Source organism: Canis lupus, chromosome 1 (assembly GCF_048164855.1).
Source record: "Canis lupus baileyi chromosome 1, mCanLup2.hap1, whole genome shotgun sequence".
Lineage (NCBI taxonomy): Eukaryota > Metazoa > Chordata > Mammalia > Carnivora > Canidae > Canis > Canis lupus.
The window spans coordinates 94,452,866-94,467,533 of record NC_132838.1 but is presented as its reverse complement, the minus strand read 5'-3'; the positions used below and the strand labels follow the sequence as shown (position 1 = coordinate 94,467,533).

The 14,668-nt window shown below is 37.5% G+C and overlaps 1 protein-coding gene across 7 annotated transcripts in view; it reads right to left on the bottom strand.

Moving 5' to 3' along the window:
- The window catches only part of CD274 (CD274 molecule), a 144,321-nt gene that overhangs the window by 111,042 nt on the left and 18,611 nt on the right, over window positions 1-14,668 (bottom strand). The window lies entirely within an intron of this gene.

The window sequence follows — 14,668 nt, the reverse complement described above, 5'->3', positions numbered from 1 at the left end:
GCACCGGATTTTTCCTGGCTGGAAAGGCGCTCACAGAGAACTCAGGCAGGATCGCAGGAGGGGCAGTGGAGCCACCAGGTTCCTGGGGTCACTAACAGAGGAAGTGCACCCGGGTGAGAGCGTGCCACAGACCCCCAGCGGAGCTTGGTAAAGGGTTGGAATGCATGCCCCGCAGGGCCTCGGGAGCAGCTCAGGCAGCAGCTCTGGGGTAGGGGGCTGTGTGGCACAGGAACACGATTCCAGTGACACAGGTCCCAGATCCCAGGGTGCCGGGAGACACAGTCCAGGATCCTGCGCTCCCCCTGGGACAGGCAGAGGCCAGGAGGGCACAGGACAGTGAGGACTCTCCTGCCACCTACGGGTGCCCCCAAGCTGTGCAGATCAGCACACCCCACCACCAACCCCCAGAGCATCCAGGCCCCTGAGGACTGGAAGACTGCAGTAGTTACTGGGGTACCTGACCCCAGAGCTGGAGAGCTGGCCTCCGCCAGTGTTATTGTTCCTCCTTGTGTCACTGTGTGCCTGGGATGGAACGGGACCGCCAGGTAACAGGGGTCTCACAGGACAAACAGCTCCCACTGAGCCGTGCACCTGGCAGGGGGCGGGGCAGCACCCCCAGGTGCACACACCTGAGAATCAGCACAGCAGCCCCTCCCCCAGAAGACCAGCTGGAAGGACAGGGGAAGAGCAAGTTCTTGACTGAGCAGCACTGGAAAGCTCCAGGGGAAGTCAAGGGACTTACAGTATATAGAACCAGAGGATACCCCTCCTTTCTTTGTTTTTCCTCCTTTTTCCAGTACAACTCGTTTTTATATCAGACTGTAAATTTCCATTTTTTTTTCTTTCCCACCTTAACTACAATATTTTACCATCTCTTCATTTTTAAGATTCTTCCTTTTTGACTTTTATATTTCTACAATTACAGGTCCTAGATATATTTTCCACTTCTAGATTCCCTTCAACATACTCAACCTAATTTTGGGAGATATACAAGATATGTTTTTTTGTTTTGTGTTGTGTTTTTTGTTTACTCTACCTCATTTTGTTCTACAATGGCAGAAGTTAATACCTTCTAAAACATGATCGGTATGCACCCAGAACCAAGTGGTATACCGTGCTGGTTCATTCTGTGAGATTCCTATTCCCATTCTGCCCCCCTCTTTTATCTCATTTATGTTTTGGTGGTCAGTGTTGGGGCCCTCTACAAGTATTTCTGGTTTATATGAGACTGAGCATCTTCTAATATACAGAACTTAATATACTCAGAAACAAGAGGATCACCCTCTAGAACCCCTCAGGTAGACTACATTCTCCCTCCACTACAACTTCTTCACCACCACCATCTCCCAGTCCCCCCTCTTTTTTTTCCCCTCCTTTTTTTTCTTTTTTCTTTTCTTTTTTCTCTTCTTTAGGATTCCTGGCCTTTAATTTTTTTACTACCTTGTTTTAAAATTTGTTTTTCACTTTAGTGGTCCTTTTGTTTTATTTCATTCGATCTTTGTTTTCAATTTCTGGTCTCTGACCTGGGCAGAATCATCTGGGGTGAAATTTACTTAGGTCGTGGTTGATATTCTTGACACAGCCCGCTCATACAGCCACTCTGCACTGAGCAAAATGACTAGTAAGAAGAACTCACCACAAAAGAAAGAATCAGAAACAGTACCCTGCATAAAGTTACAGAATTTGGATTACAATTCGATGTCAGAAAGCCAATTAGAAGCACAATTATAAAGCTACTGGTGGCTCTGGAAAAAAAGCATAAAAGATTCAAGAGACTTCAGGACTGCAGAATTTAGATCTAATCAGGCCGAAATTAAAAATCAATTAAATGAGATGCAATCCAAACTGGAGGTCCTAACAACAAGGGTTAATGAGGTAGAAGAAACAGTGAGTGACACAGAAGACAAGATGATTACAAGGAAGGAAGCTGAGGAAAAAAAAGAGAAAAACAAATAAAAGACCATGAGGAAAGGTTAAGGGGAATAAATGACAGCCTCAGAAGGAAAAATCTACGTGTAATTGGGGTTCCGGGAGGCACCTAGAGGGACAGAGGGCCAGAAAGCATTTTTGAACAAATCATACCTAAGAACTTCTCTAATTTGGGGAGGGAAACAAGCATTCAGATCCAGGAGATAGAGAGGCCCCTCCCCTAAAATCAATAAAAACCATTCAACACCTCGACATTTAATAGTGAAACTTGCAAATTCCAAAGATAAAGAGAAAATCCTTAAAGCAGCAAGAGACAAGAGATCCCTAATTTATATGGGGAGAAATATTAGATTAACAGCAGACTTCTCCACAGAGATCTGGCAGGCCAGAAAGGGTGGCAGGATATATTGAGGGTCCTAAATGAGAACATGCAGCCAAGAATACTTTACCCAGCAAGGCTCTCATTCAGACTAGAAGGAGAAATAAAGAGCTTCCAAGATAGGCAGAAACCGAAAGAATATGTGACCACCAAACCAGCTCTGCAAGAAATATTAAGGGGGACTCTGTAAAAGAAAGAGGAAGCCCAAAGAAATAATTCACAAAAACAGGGACTGAATAGGTATTATGATGACACTAAATTCATATCTTTCAACAGTAACTCTGAACGTGAATGGGTTTAATGATCCTATCAAAAGACGCAGGATTTCAGACTGGATAAAAAAACAAGACCCATCTATTTGCTGTCTACAAGAGACTCATTTTAGACCTAAGGATACCTACAGCCTGAAAATAAAAGGTTGGAGAACCATTTACCATTCAAAGGTCCCCAAAAGAAAGCAGGAGTAGCAATCCTCATATCAGATAAATTAAACTTTATCCCAAAGACTGTAGTAAGAGATGAAGAGAGACACTATATCATACTTAAAGGATCTATCCAACAAGAGGACCTAACAATCATGAATATTTTATGCCCCTAATGTAGGAGCTGCCAAGTATATCAATCAATTAATAACCAAAGTAAAGATATACTTAGATAATAACACACTAATACTGGGAGACTTCAACACGGCACTTTCTGCAAATGACAGTTCTTATAAGCACAACATCTCCAAAGAAACAAGAACTTTAAATGATACACTGGACCAGACGGATTTCACAGATATTTACAGAACTTTACATCCAAATGCAACTGAATACACATTCTTCTCAAGTGCACATGGAACTTTTGCCAGAATAGAACACATGGTGGGTCACAAATCAGGTCTCAACCGATACAAAGATTGGGATTGTCCCCTGCATATTTTCAGACCATAAAGCTTTGAAACTTGAACTCAATCACAAGAAGAAATTCGGAATAAACTCAAACACGTGGAGGTTAAAGAGCATCCTGCTAAAAGTTGAAAGGGTCAACCAGGAAATTAGAGAAGAATTAAAAAGATTCATGGAAACTAATGAAAATGAGGATACAACCATTCAAAATCTTTGGGATACAGTAAAAGCAGTCCTAAGAGGGAAATACATCACAATACAAGCATACCTCAAAAAATTGGAAAAAACTCAAATACACAAGCTAACTTCACACCTAAAGGAACTGGAGAAAGAACAGCAAATAAAACCTACACCAAGCATAAGAAGAGAGTAAATAAAGATTCGAGCAGAACTCAATTAAATAGAGACCAGAAGAACTGTAGAACAGATCAACAAAACCAGGAGTTGGTTCTTTGAAAGAATTAATAAGATAGATAAACCATTAGCCAGCCTTATTAAAAACAAAAGAGAAAAGACTGTAATTAATAAAATCACCAATGAAAAAGGAGAGATCACAACCAATGCCAAGGAAATACAAACGATTTTAAAAGCATATTATGAGCAGCTATACGCCAATAAATTAGGCAATCTAGAAGAAATGGACGCATTTCTGGAAAACCACAAACTACCAAACTGGAACAGGAAAAAAATAGAAAACCTGAACAGGCCGATAACCAGGGAGGAAACTGAAGCAGTCATCACAAACCTCCCAAAACACCAAAGTCCAGGGCAGATGGCTTCCCAGGGGAATTCTTCCAAGCTCGTTTTATGAGGCCAACTTCACCTTAATTCAAAAACCAGACAAAGACCCCACCAAAAGGGAGAATTATAGACCAATATCCCTGATGAACACAGATGCAAAAACTCTCAACAAGATACTAGCCAATAGGATCCAATAGTACATTAAGAAGATTATTCACCATGACTAAGTGGGATTTATCCCCAGGATGCAAGGCTGGTTCAACACTCGTAAAACAATCAATGTGATATATCATATCAACAAAAGAAAAAACAAGAACCATATGATCCTCTCAATGGATGCAGACAAAATACAGCATCCATTCCTGATCAAAACTCTTCAGAGTTTAGGGATAGAGGAAACATTCCTCAGCATCTTAAAAGCCATCTATGAAAAGCCCACAGCAAATATCATTCTCAATGGGGAAACACTGGGAGCCTTTCCCCTAAGATCAGGAACATGACAGGGATGTCCACTCTCATCACTGCTATTCAACATAGTACTAGAAGTCCTAGCCTCACCAGTCAACAAAAAGAAATAAAAGACATTCAAATTGCCAAAGAAGAAGTCAAACTCTCCCTCTTTGCAGATGACATGATACTGTACATAGAAAACCCAAAAGTGGGCAGCCCCAGTGGTGCAGTGGTTTAGCGCCGCCTGCAGCCCAGGGTGTGATCCTGGAGACCGGGAATCAAGTCCCACGTTGGGCTCCTTGCATGGAGCCTTCTTCTCCCTCTGCCTGTGTCTCTGCCTCTCTCTCTCTCTCTCTCTCTCTCTCTGTGTGTTTCTCATGAACAAATAAATAAATAAATAAAAATCTTAAAAAAAAAAAAAAAAGAAAACCCAAAAGACTCCACCTCAAGATTGCTAGAACTCATATAGCAATTCAGCAATGTGTCAGGATACAAAATCAATGCCCAGAAGTCAGTGGCATTTCTACACTAGTAATGAGACTGAAGAAAGAAAAATTAAGTTATCAATCCCATTTACAATTGCACCCAAAAGCATAAGATACCTAGGAATAAACCTAACCAAGATGAACTATTGGGACTTAATCAAGATAAAAAGCTTCTTCACAGCAAAAGAAACAGTCAACAAAACTAAAAGACAACCTATAGAATGGAAGAAGATATTTGCAAATTACATATCAGATAAAGGGCTAGTATCCAAGATCTATAAAGAACTTATGAAACTCAACAGCAAAGAAACAAACAAGCCAATCATAAAATGGGCAAAAGACATGAACAGAAATTTCACCAAAGAAGACATAGATATGGCCAACAAGCACATGAGAAAATGCTCTGCATCACTTGCCATCAGGGAAATACAAACCAAAATCACAATGAGATACCACCTCACACCAGTAAGAATGGTGAAAACAAGACAGGAGACAAATGTTGGAGAGGATGTGGAGAAAGGGGAACCTTCTTGCACTGTTGGTGGGAATGTGAACTGGTACAGCCACTCTGAAAAACTGTGTGGAGGCTCCTCAAAGAGTTAAAAATAGAGCTACCCTACGACCCAGCAATTGCACTGCTGGGGATTTACCCAAAAGATACAGATGCAGTGAAAAACCAAGACACCTGCACCCCAATGTTTATACCAACAATGTCCACAATAGCCAAACTGTGGAAGGAGCCTTGGTGTCCATCGAAAAATGAATGGATAAAGATGTGGTCTATATACACAATGGAATATTACTCAGCCATTAGAAACGACAAATACCCACCATTTGCTTCAATGTGGATGGAATTGGAGGGTATTATGCTGAGTGAAGTTAAGTCGATCAGAGAAGGACAAACATTACATGGTTTCATTCATTCGGGGAATATAAAAAATAGTGAAAGAGATTAAAGGAGAAAGGAGAGCAAATGAGTGGGAAATATCAGTGAGGGTGACAGAACATGTAAGACTCCTAACTCTGGGAAACGCACAAGGGGTAGTGAAAGGGGAGGTGGGCAGGGGGTTGGGGTGACTGGGTGACGGGCACTGAGGGGGGCACTCGATGGGATGAGCACTGGGTGGTATACTATATGTTGGCAAATTGAACTCCAATATACAAAAAAAAAAAAAAAAACCCACCTCTATTTTCCAGCTTCTATTACGCAGTTCTAAAGCCACGTGCACATTTTTAGGTTTTCAATAGCTGTATTCATTTGCTTGGGCTGCCATCATAAAGCAGCACAGTCTGAGTGGCTTGAACAACAGTATTTTTTTTCTCATAGTGTTGAGGTTGGAAGACATCAAAGTGATGGCAGGGTTAATTTTTCCTGAGGCCTCTCTCCTTGGCTTGCTGACAGTGGTTTCCTTGCTATACACTCACATGGTCTTTTCTTGGTGTGTACACATCTCTGTGTCCCTTTTTATTTTTTTTTTCTTATAAGGACATCAGTAATACTGGAATAGGACCAACCTTTAAGACCTCATTTAACCTTAATTACCTTTTGATAGGTCCAATCTCAAAATTGTCATATCCTAAAGTACTGGGGGGTAGGGATCTAACAAATGAATTGGGGGGGGGGCACAATTAAGTTCAACTACTGCAAGAGACATTGGGAAATCATTCCTAGCCCTGACACTCAAGATAAGCATGAGAGAACAGACTATAGAGGAAACTGTGCCAGTTAACCTAAGATTTTCCTCATGCTTGCTGCTCTTAGGCCATGAAAGTCTCACTCAAAGACATTAATCTGCATTTATTCACCTTCACCATTTTGGTTAACTTCAACTGGAGTTGGAGTCAAGGGATACAGTGGCAAAAAAAGGTGTTAGCATCCAAAAGACATGGGGTGGGAATCACAGATCCAGCATTTACCAACTATATTCATTAGCATATTTATATCTTTTCTTTAAATAGGTTCCTTTGTTTCTTTTTAAGGACATGCAGACACTTGAGTTGTGCCTCAAAAGTCTGTGAATCCTTAATTTCTCAGTGACCCTCAACTGTAGGATAACTCCACATACTGCACATGTGCAAGCCAAAGTTATATTGGACAAGTTCCTTCATCTTTCTCAACTTGATGTTTCTCTTTGTAAAAAAGGAAAATACTCCCTTTAGTGGACAGTAGTAAGAACTCCAAAAGATGACTCATGTAGAATGCCTACAAACCACTCAAGAACTTAATATATGTGTGTTTTTTCTCTTTTCTCAATTTTAACCTTATGGTCTGTTTAGAGATGTTTTATGTTCCATTTAACTCTCATGCATCATGATAGTCAGACCTCAGAAAATATGTCTAAACAGTTTATGAGACCCTTGAATTGAGAACTTTATATTAATATTCTTTACATCTCCTATGACAGTGCCTATTACCTACTAGGTACATTACAAACAACTGTCTAAATCAATAATTCTTTGCTGTTTAATTCAATCATTTCTTACATAAAATGAGTTGGTACTGAACTAATTTCTTTTGCAGGTGACAGAATTTCAATGTAAAAAATAAAAGCAACTGAAAAAATTCATATTGTATTAAAAAATGTGCATTATCTTTCTTACTTGCAAAAGAAAAAAGATGCTTCTTCAGATAAAGCCAAGATGTGTAAAAAATATGTATAAACATGAAATATACATGAAAAAATAAAATCATAAAAACATGAAATAATTTACAGTCATCATGTTGTTTTAAATGTAAAGACATCAATATATTTGTATTTTTCTATTTATGCATTGTATTATATTTTACAAAATGTCCTTTAATAATAGAAAATAGCAAAATGGTAGACTAGGAAGCTATAAGCTCTTGTTCCCCCGTGGAAACATAACCAGAAACTGGCCAAACTACTGCAGAAAATTTCTGGAAAACCATTAGAAAAATCAGGTTACAGTTGCTTAATGAATGCCACGTTCAGAACAGTAGAGAAGATTTGTGGTGAGTTTTTTTTAAAAGATCTGTTGAATTTGATTTACTAGTATTTTTTCAATTTTTCATTTAAATTCAATTTAATATATAGTATATAATCAATTTCAGAAGTAGAACTTAGTGATTCATCAGTAACATATAACACCCAGTGCTCACTACATCAAGTGCTGTCCTTAATGCCCATCATCCAGTTACCCCATCCCTCCACCCACCTCCCCTCCAGCCACCCTCAGTTTGTTTCTTTTTTTTTTAATTAGCCCCTCTGTGCCCGTCTTTCTCCATTAAGCTTCCTGTGCTTTTTTCTCCTTTTTTTTTTTTTTTTTTTTTTTTTTGAGGGAGAGAGAGAGTGAGCTGGGGAGGGGAAGAGAGAGAGAACTTTTTTTTTTTAATTCAATTAATTAACATATAACTTATTATTGGTTTCAGAGGTAGAGGTCAGTGATTCATCAGTTTTATATAATACCCAGTGCTCATTACATCACATGCCTTCCTTAATGTCCATTATGCAGTTACCCCATCTTCCCACCCCACCCCCTTCCAGCAACCCTCAGTTTGTTTCCTATAGTTAAGAGTTTCTTATGGTTTGTCTCCCTCTCTGGTAAAGAAGATGTGGTGTATATATACAATGGAATATTACTCAGCCATCAGAAAGGACGAATACTCACCTTACATCAATGTGGATGGAACTGGAGGGTATTATGCTAAGTGAAATAAGTCAATTGGAGAAAGACAATTATCATATGGTTTCACTCATGTGTGATAAGTTCTTTATATATTTTGCATACTAACCCTTTATCTGATGTCATTTATAAATAAGATTTGTGGTGTTTTAATTGCTTGTCCCACCCTCATATGAAGTGTTAGTCTTTATCTAGAAGAAGGGACAGTCCAGTAATCCTTTCCCTCTTGAACAAGAGTAAAGAGTTGACATTATTTGTAAGTTAATGTATATGACAGCTACTGAAAGACTGTCATTTGTTTAACCTAACTCAGATCTCGTGGAAAAACAGAGGGCACTGCTTATGATATCTTCAAAGAGAGTAGAGACCCACAAAACACCAGGAGCAAGAGATTATGGGTGGAGACATATAATAGGCCATCTCAGGCCCTGATGAGAAGTGGGACAAAACTATTTAGGGAACTAAGACATTCAAAAGCGTCTATTTACAGAGGAATTGAGAAACTCACAGGAAGGCCAAGGAAAGATACAGGCTTAGAGAAGATCCAAGAACAAGCTTTCACTTCTGGCTGTTTTCTAGGTTCAGAGCAAGTCTAGCTCATTGATGGATTATATATCACTATAGAGAGAACCTGCCAAAACTGGTGAACTGGGCTGTGTTTCCAACGGTCTCACTTCTAACAACAACAACAAAAATTCAAAAGGCATATAAAGATGAAGACATATACCACTCAAAAGAACAATATAAGTTGACAGAAACCATCCTTGAGGAGGCCGAGACATTGAACGTACCAGATAGATACTTTAGTAAAACTATTTTAAGCATGCTGAAATACCTAAAGGAAATGATTGCAAATTTCTAAAGGAAATTAATAAATTGATGTGTGAACAAAATGAGAATATCAACAAAGAGAAAGTATAAAAAGGAGCCAAACAAAAATTCTGGAGCTGAAAAATAAATTATTAAGTTGAGAAGTTACTAATGGGTAACAAGAGCAGATTTGAGAAGTCAGAAGAAATAATCAGGAAATATGAAAAGACAATTGAAATAATTAAGTCTGAGAAACAGAATGAAGAAAAATAAACAGAGTTTAACAGATTTTTAGGACACCATCAAATGACTATTATATGCATCACAGGAATCTCATAAGAAGTAAGAAACAGCAGCAGGAAATTTATTTGAAGAAATAATGACTAGAATCCCACAGAGCTCCCTAGCCCCTTCCACTATGTGAGGACACAGCAAGGAGTTAACAGTTTGAAACCCAGAAGAGAGCCCTCACCACAGCTGAACCATGCTGGCACCCTGAATTCAGACAGACTTCCAGCTTCCAGAACTGTGAGACAGATGTTGCTTATGAGCCACCAAGTCTGTAGTGCTTTGTTATAGCAGACCGAATAGACTGAAACTATATATTTATATCAAATAAAATAGACTTCTAGTGAAAAACTGTTACAAGTAACAATGAGGACATTAAATATTAAGCAAAGTGCTTATTCATTCAGAATATGTAACAGTTACAAACATATATGTAACAATCTCCAGAGCCCAAAAGTATATGAAGCAAACACTGATAAAATTTCATGGAGAAATAAACTCTACCTCAAAAGCTGAATATTTCAATTTTGTTGAAAAGATCAACAAAAGTGACAAACCCCTACAGGTTGATTAAAGAAGAGAGGGAAGACTCTACTTAGTAAAATCAGAAATGAAACTTGGGATAATGTTACCGACCGTAGACAAGTAAAAGGTATTGCAACAGAATACTATTACTTATTGTATACACATAAAAGGGATAACAAGATGAAATGAATATATTCCTATAAGCAAACCAATCTACTAAAATCCATCATGAAGAAAAAGAAAATCTCAATATCTCTATACCTAGGTAAGGATACTGAGTCAGTAATCAAAATCTGGTAACGAAAACAATAAAAGGCCAGGACAAGATGGTTTCACTGGTAAATTCTACCAAATGTTTAAAGAAGAATTAAAGCCAAACCTTCTCAAGTTTTTCCAACAAATTGAATAAGTAGAACACTTCCTAACTCATTCTCAGGAGCCAACATTACTCCTGACAGACAGATACTACATAGAAACAAGACAGACACAACATAGAAAGGAAAACTAGAGACCAATTTCCCTTATGAATACTGATGACAAAACCCTCAACAAAACCCAGCAAACTGAATTCTGCAGAATGTTAAAAGGATACCCCCATGACCAAGTGAAATTTATTCCTGGAATGCAAGGACAGTTCAGCATATAAAAGTCAATTAATGTAATACACCACATTAATAGAATGATAGGAGAAAACATAAAAGAATTTGACAAAATTCAACACCATTTCATGACAAACCAAGAATAGAAAAATTCTTCCTCAACATGATAAAGGCTATTGTGAAAAACATAACTTAACATCATTTTCAATAGTGAAGGACTGAAACCTAAACCCCTAAGATCAGGAACAATGAAAAGACGATCGTTTTCACCCTTTCAATTCAATATAATAGCCAGAAGAATTAGATAAGAGAAAAGGGGGAAAAAGGCATGCAGATTGGAAAAGAAATAACCTATTTTCTACCTGAAGATATGATCTGATACAGAAAAATACCTAAAGACAATTTCAATAATGTAACAGTATACAAAATCAGCATGTAAAAATTGGCTGTATTTATATATACTAACAATGAACATAAATGCAATGGAGAAGACAATTTCATTTACAAGAGCATCAAAAATAACTCAATACTGAAGAATAGAGTTAAACAAGGGGAAACTTTCAAAACATTATTATAAGAATTAAAGCACAAATATATGAAAACACATACTATGTTCATGGATTGGAAGACTTAATACTATTAAGAGGTCAATACTATCCAAAGTTATCTACAGGTTCAGTGTCATCCCTATCAAAACACCAATAACTTTTTTTGTAGAAATAGAATGAAGATAAATAAGAACAGTTATTTTTTCCTTAAACCTAATTTCAAAACTTTCTGCAAAACTTCAGCTGCAGTAATCAAAATGGTGAGGTATTGACATAAGGACAGTCATGTAAATCAACAGAATAAAAGAGAGCTCAAAATAAACTCTTGGTTTGGTCAAATGCTTTTTGAAAAGGGTACCAAGATCATTTAATAGGGAAAGGACAATCTTGTAATGAGTGGTGCCAGGAAAACTGAATATTCACCTGCAAAAAGAAGGACCTGAACACTGATCTCATATGATATAAAATTTAACTCAAAATGTATCAGAGATCTAAATGTAAGAGCTGAAAATAAAATTATTAGAAGAAAACATAAGATAAAATCTTCTTGACACTGGATGTGGCAATGCTTTCATGGATATGACACCAAAAGCACAGACAACAAAAGAAAATAGATATAATGAAATTGATTAAAACATCTGTTCTTTTGGACATTGCCCTAAGCAACATATTCATGGATACATTTCCTCAGGCAAGGGAAACAAAAGCAAACATAAACTATTGGGACTACACCAAAATAAAAAGCTTTTCTACAGCAAAGGAAACCATCAACAAAACAAACAGGCAACCCATTACATGGGAGAAGATATTTGCAAATGATATATCTGATAAGAGGTCAATATTCAAAATACATAAGGAATTTATACAACACCAAAACAAACGATCCAATTTAAAAATGGGTAGAGGACCTGAATAGACATTTTCCCAAAGACATACAGATGGTCAATGAACACATGAAAAGATGATCAACAATCACTAACCATCAAGGAAATGCATTTCAAAACCACAATGAGATATCTTCTCACACCAGTCAGAATGGGTAATATCAAAAAGAAAATAAATAACAAGTGTCTGTGAAGATTTGGAGAAAAGGAAACCTTCATGCACTGTGGGTAGGAATGTAAATTGGTGTAGCTTCTGTGGAAAACAGCATGAAAATTCCTCAAAAAATTAAAAATGGATATACCATATGATCCAGTAATTCCACTACTGGGTATTTATCCAAAGAAAACAAAAACATTAACTTTAAAAGATACATGCACCCCTATGTTTACTGCAGCATTATTTACAATAGTCAAGATATGGAAGCAACTCAAGTGTCCACTGACAGATGAATGGATAAAAAAGAGGTGACACACATACACACGTGTGCATGTAGACATGCACACATACACACACACATAACAGAATATTACCCAATCATAAAAAGGATGAAATCTTGCCATTTGCAACATGGGTGGACCTAGAGAGTATTATGCTAAGTGAAATAAATCAGACAGAGAGAGACAAATACCATATCATTTCACTGATACGTGGAATCTAAAAAAACAAAACAAAACAAAGCAGAAAGAGACCCATAAATAAAAAAACAAATTGGTGGTTGCCAGAGGGGTAGGGAGTAGGAGTACAGGGCAAAATAGATAAAGGAGACCAAGAGGTACAAACTTCCAGCTATATAATAAGTAAGCCATGGAGATGAAAAGTACAGTATAGGGAATATAGTCAATAATATTGTAATAACATTGTATGATGGCAGATGGGTGACTACACTTATCCTGATGAGCACTAAGTTATGTGTAGAATTGTCAAATTAATATGTTGTACATCTGACACTAACATAACACTGTATGTTAATTATACAAAGAAGTAGATTTCAAAGAAAAAACTTTTAAACATTTGTGTGTCAAAGGACACTGTCAAAGAATGAAATAAAAACTCACAAAATGGGAGGAAATTATACAAGGGTTAATATCTAGACCATGTGAAATAGAAAACAATGTTTTAAAGTATTTTCTGCATGATATGAAGAGACATCTGGAAATTAATTTCTAAATAATCAATTACTTTGTAAAACATTACTGTACATGGCCTGTTATCTAAAGTTAGTCAACTCATAAAAATACCTTCAAAATGGCAGTTTTTAAGAGCCTCTCCCAAACTGCTTGTCTTAATGAAAATATATCCAAAATGACTAGTCTGACCATCCCATAGCCCTAGATAGATATTATGTGAAGAATTACACAATGCCCAGTATTTGACAAATGGCCTTCCTCCAATTATGAAGGACTTAATGATATATTTTTATTGGATACAGAAAGTATTTATTAGTTTATTTCAAAAGTACAACTTATATAAAGCCCTCAAGCTTACCTTAGTGGAACAGATCTAGTCTGACTAGACTTTGAACACACACAAATCAGGTTTATAAACATGTGATTTCATTTGCATTAAAAGTTTAAGGATACTTTGAGAGTCATCTACTGAGCCCATTGACTTATTTAAAAATTTAAAAAGTGAGCCCAGATGTCCACTGACAGATGAATGGATAGAGAAAATGTGGTGTGGATGCCTGGGTGGCTCGGTGGTTGAGCACCTGCCTTAGGCTTGGGGCATGATTCTGGGGTCCTGGGATCGAGTCTCTCATCGGGTTCCCCACAGGGAGCCTGGTTCTCCCTCTGCCTATGTCTCCGCCTCTCTCTTTGTGTCTGTCTCTCATGAATAAAGAAAATGTGGTGTGTGTGTGTGTGTGTGTGTGTGTGTGTGTGTGTGTGTTGGAATACTACTCAGCCATCAAAAAGAATGAAATCTTGCCATTTGCAACCACGTGGATGGAACTACAGGGTATTATACAAAGTGAAATAAGTCAGAGAGTGACAAGACCATATGATTTCACTCATATGTGGAATTTAAGAAACAAAACAGAAGAACATAGGGGAAGGGGAGGAAAAATAAAATGAGACAAAAACAGAGAGGGAGGCAAACCATAAGAGGCTCCTAACTATAAGGAAAACTCTGAGGGTTGCTGGAGGGGAGGCAGACAGGGGGATGGAGTAACTGGGTGATGGGCATTATGGAGGGCACTTGATGTCATGAGCACTGGGTGTTTATATGCAACTGATATCACCGAATTCTACCTCTGAAACTAAACAGTATATGCTAATTAAACTGAATTTATATATATATATTTTAAAGTGATTAAAAATCTGACCACAAATGCAAAAATCATTAAATACCATAAGTCCACCATAAGGATATAAGGTTTTTACACAAATATGTGTTACCAATATATTCTTCCTGGGATTGTGAAATCCTATAAATTTTTCCTTGGTGTGTGTGCATGTGTGTGGGTGGATATGTGTTCCCCGGTACCTAAAAATAA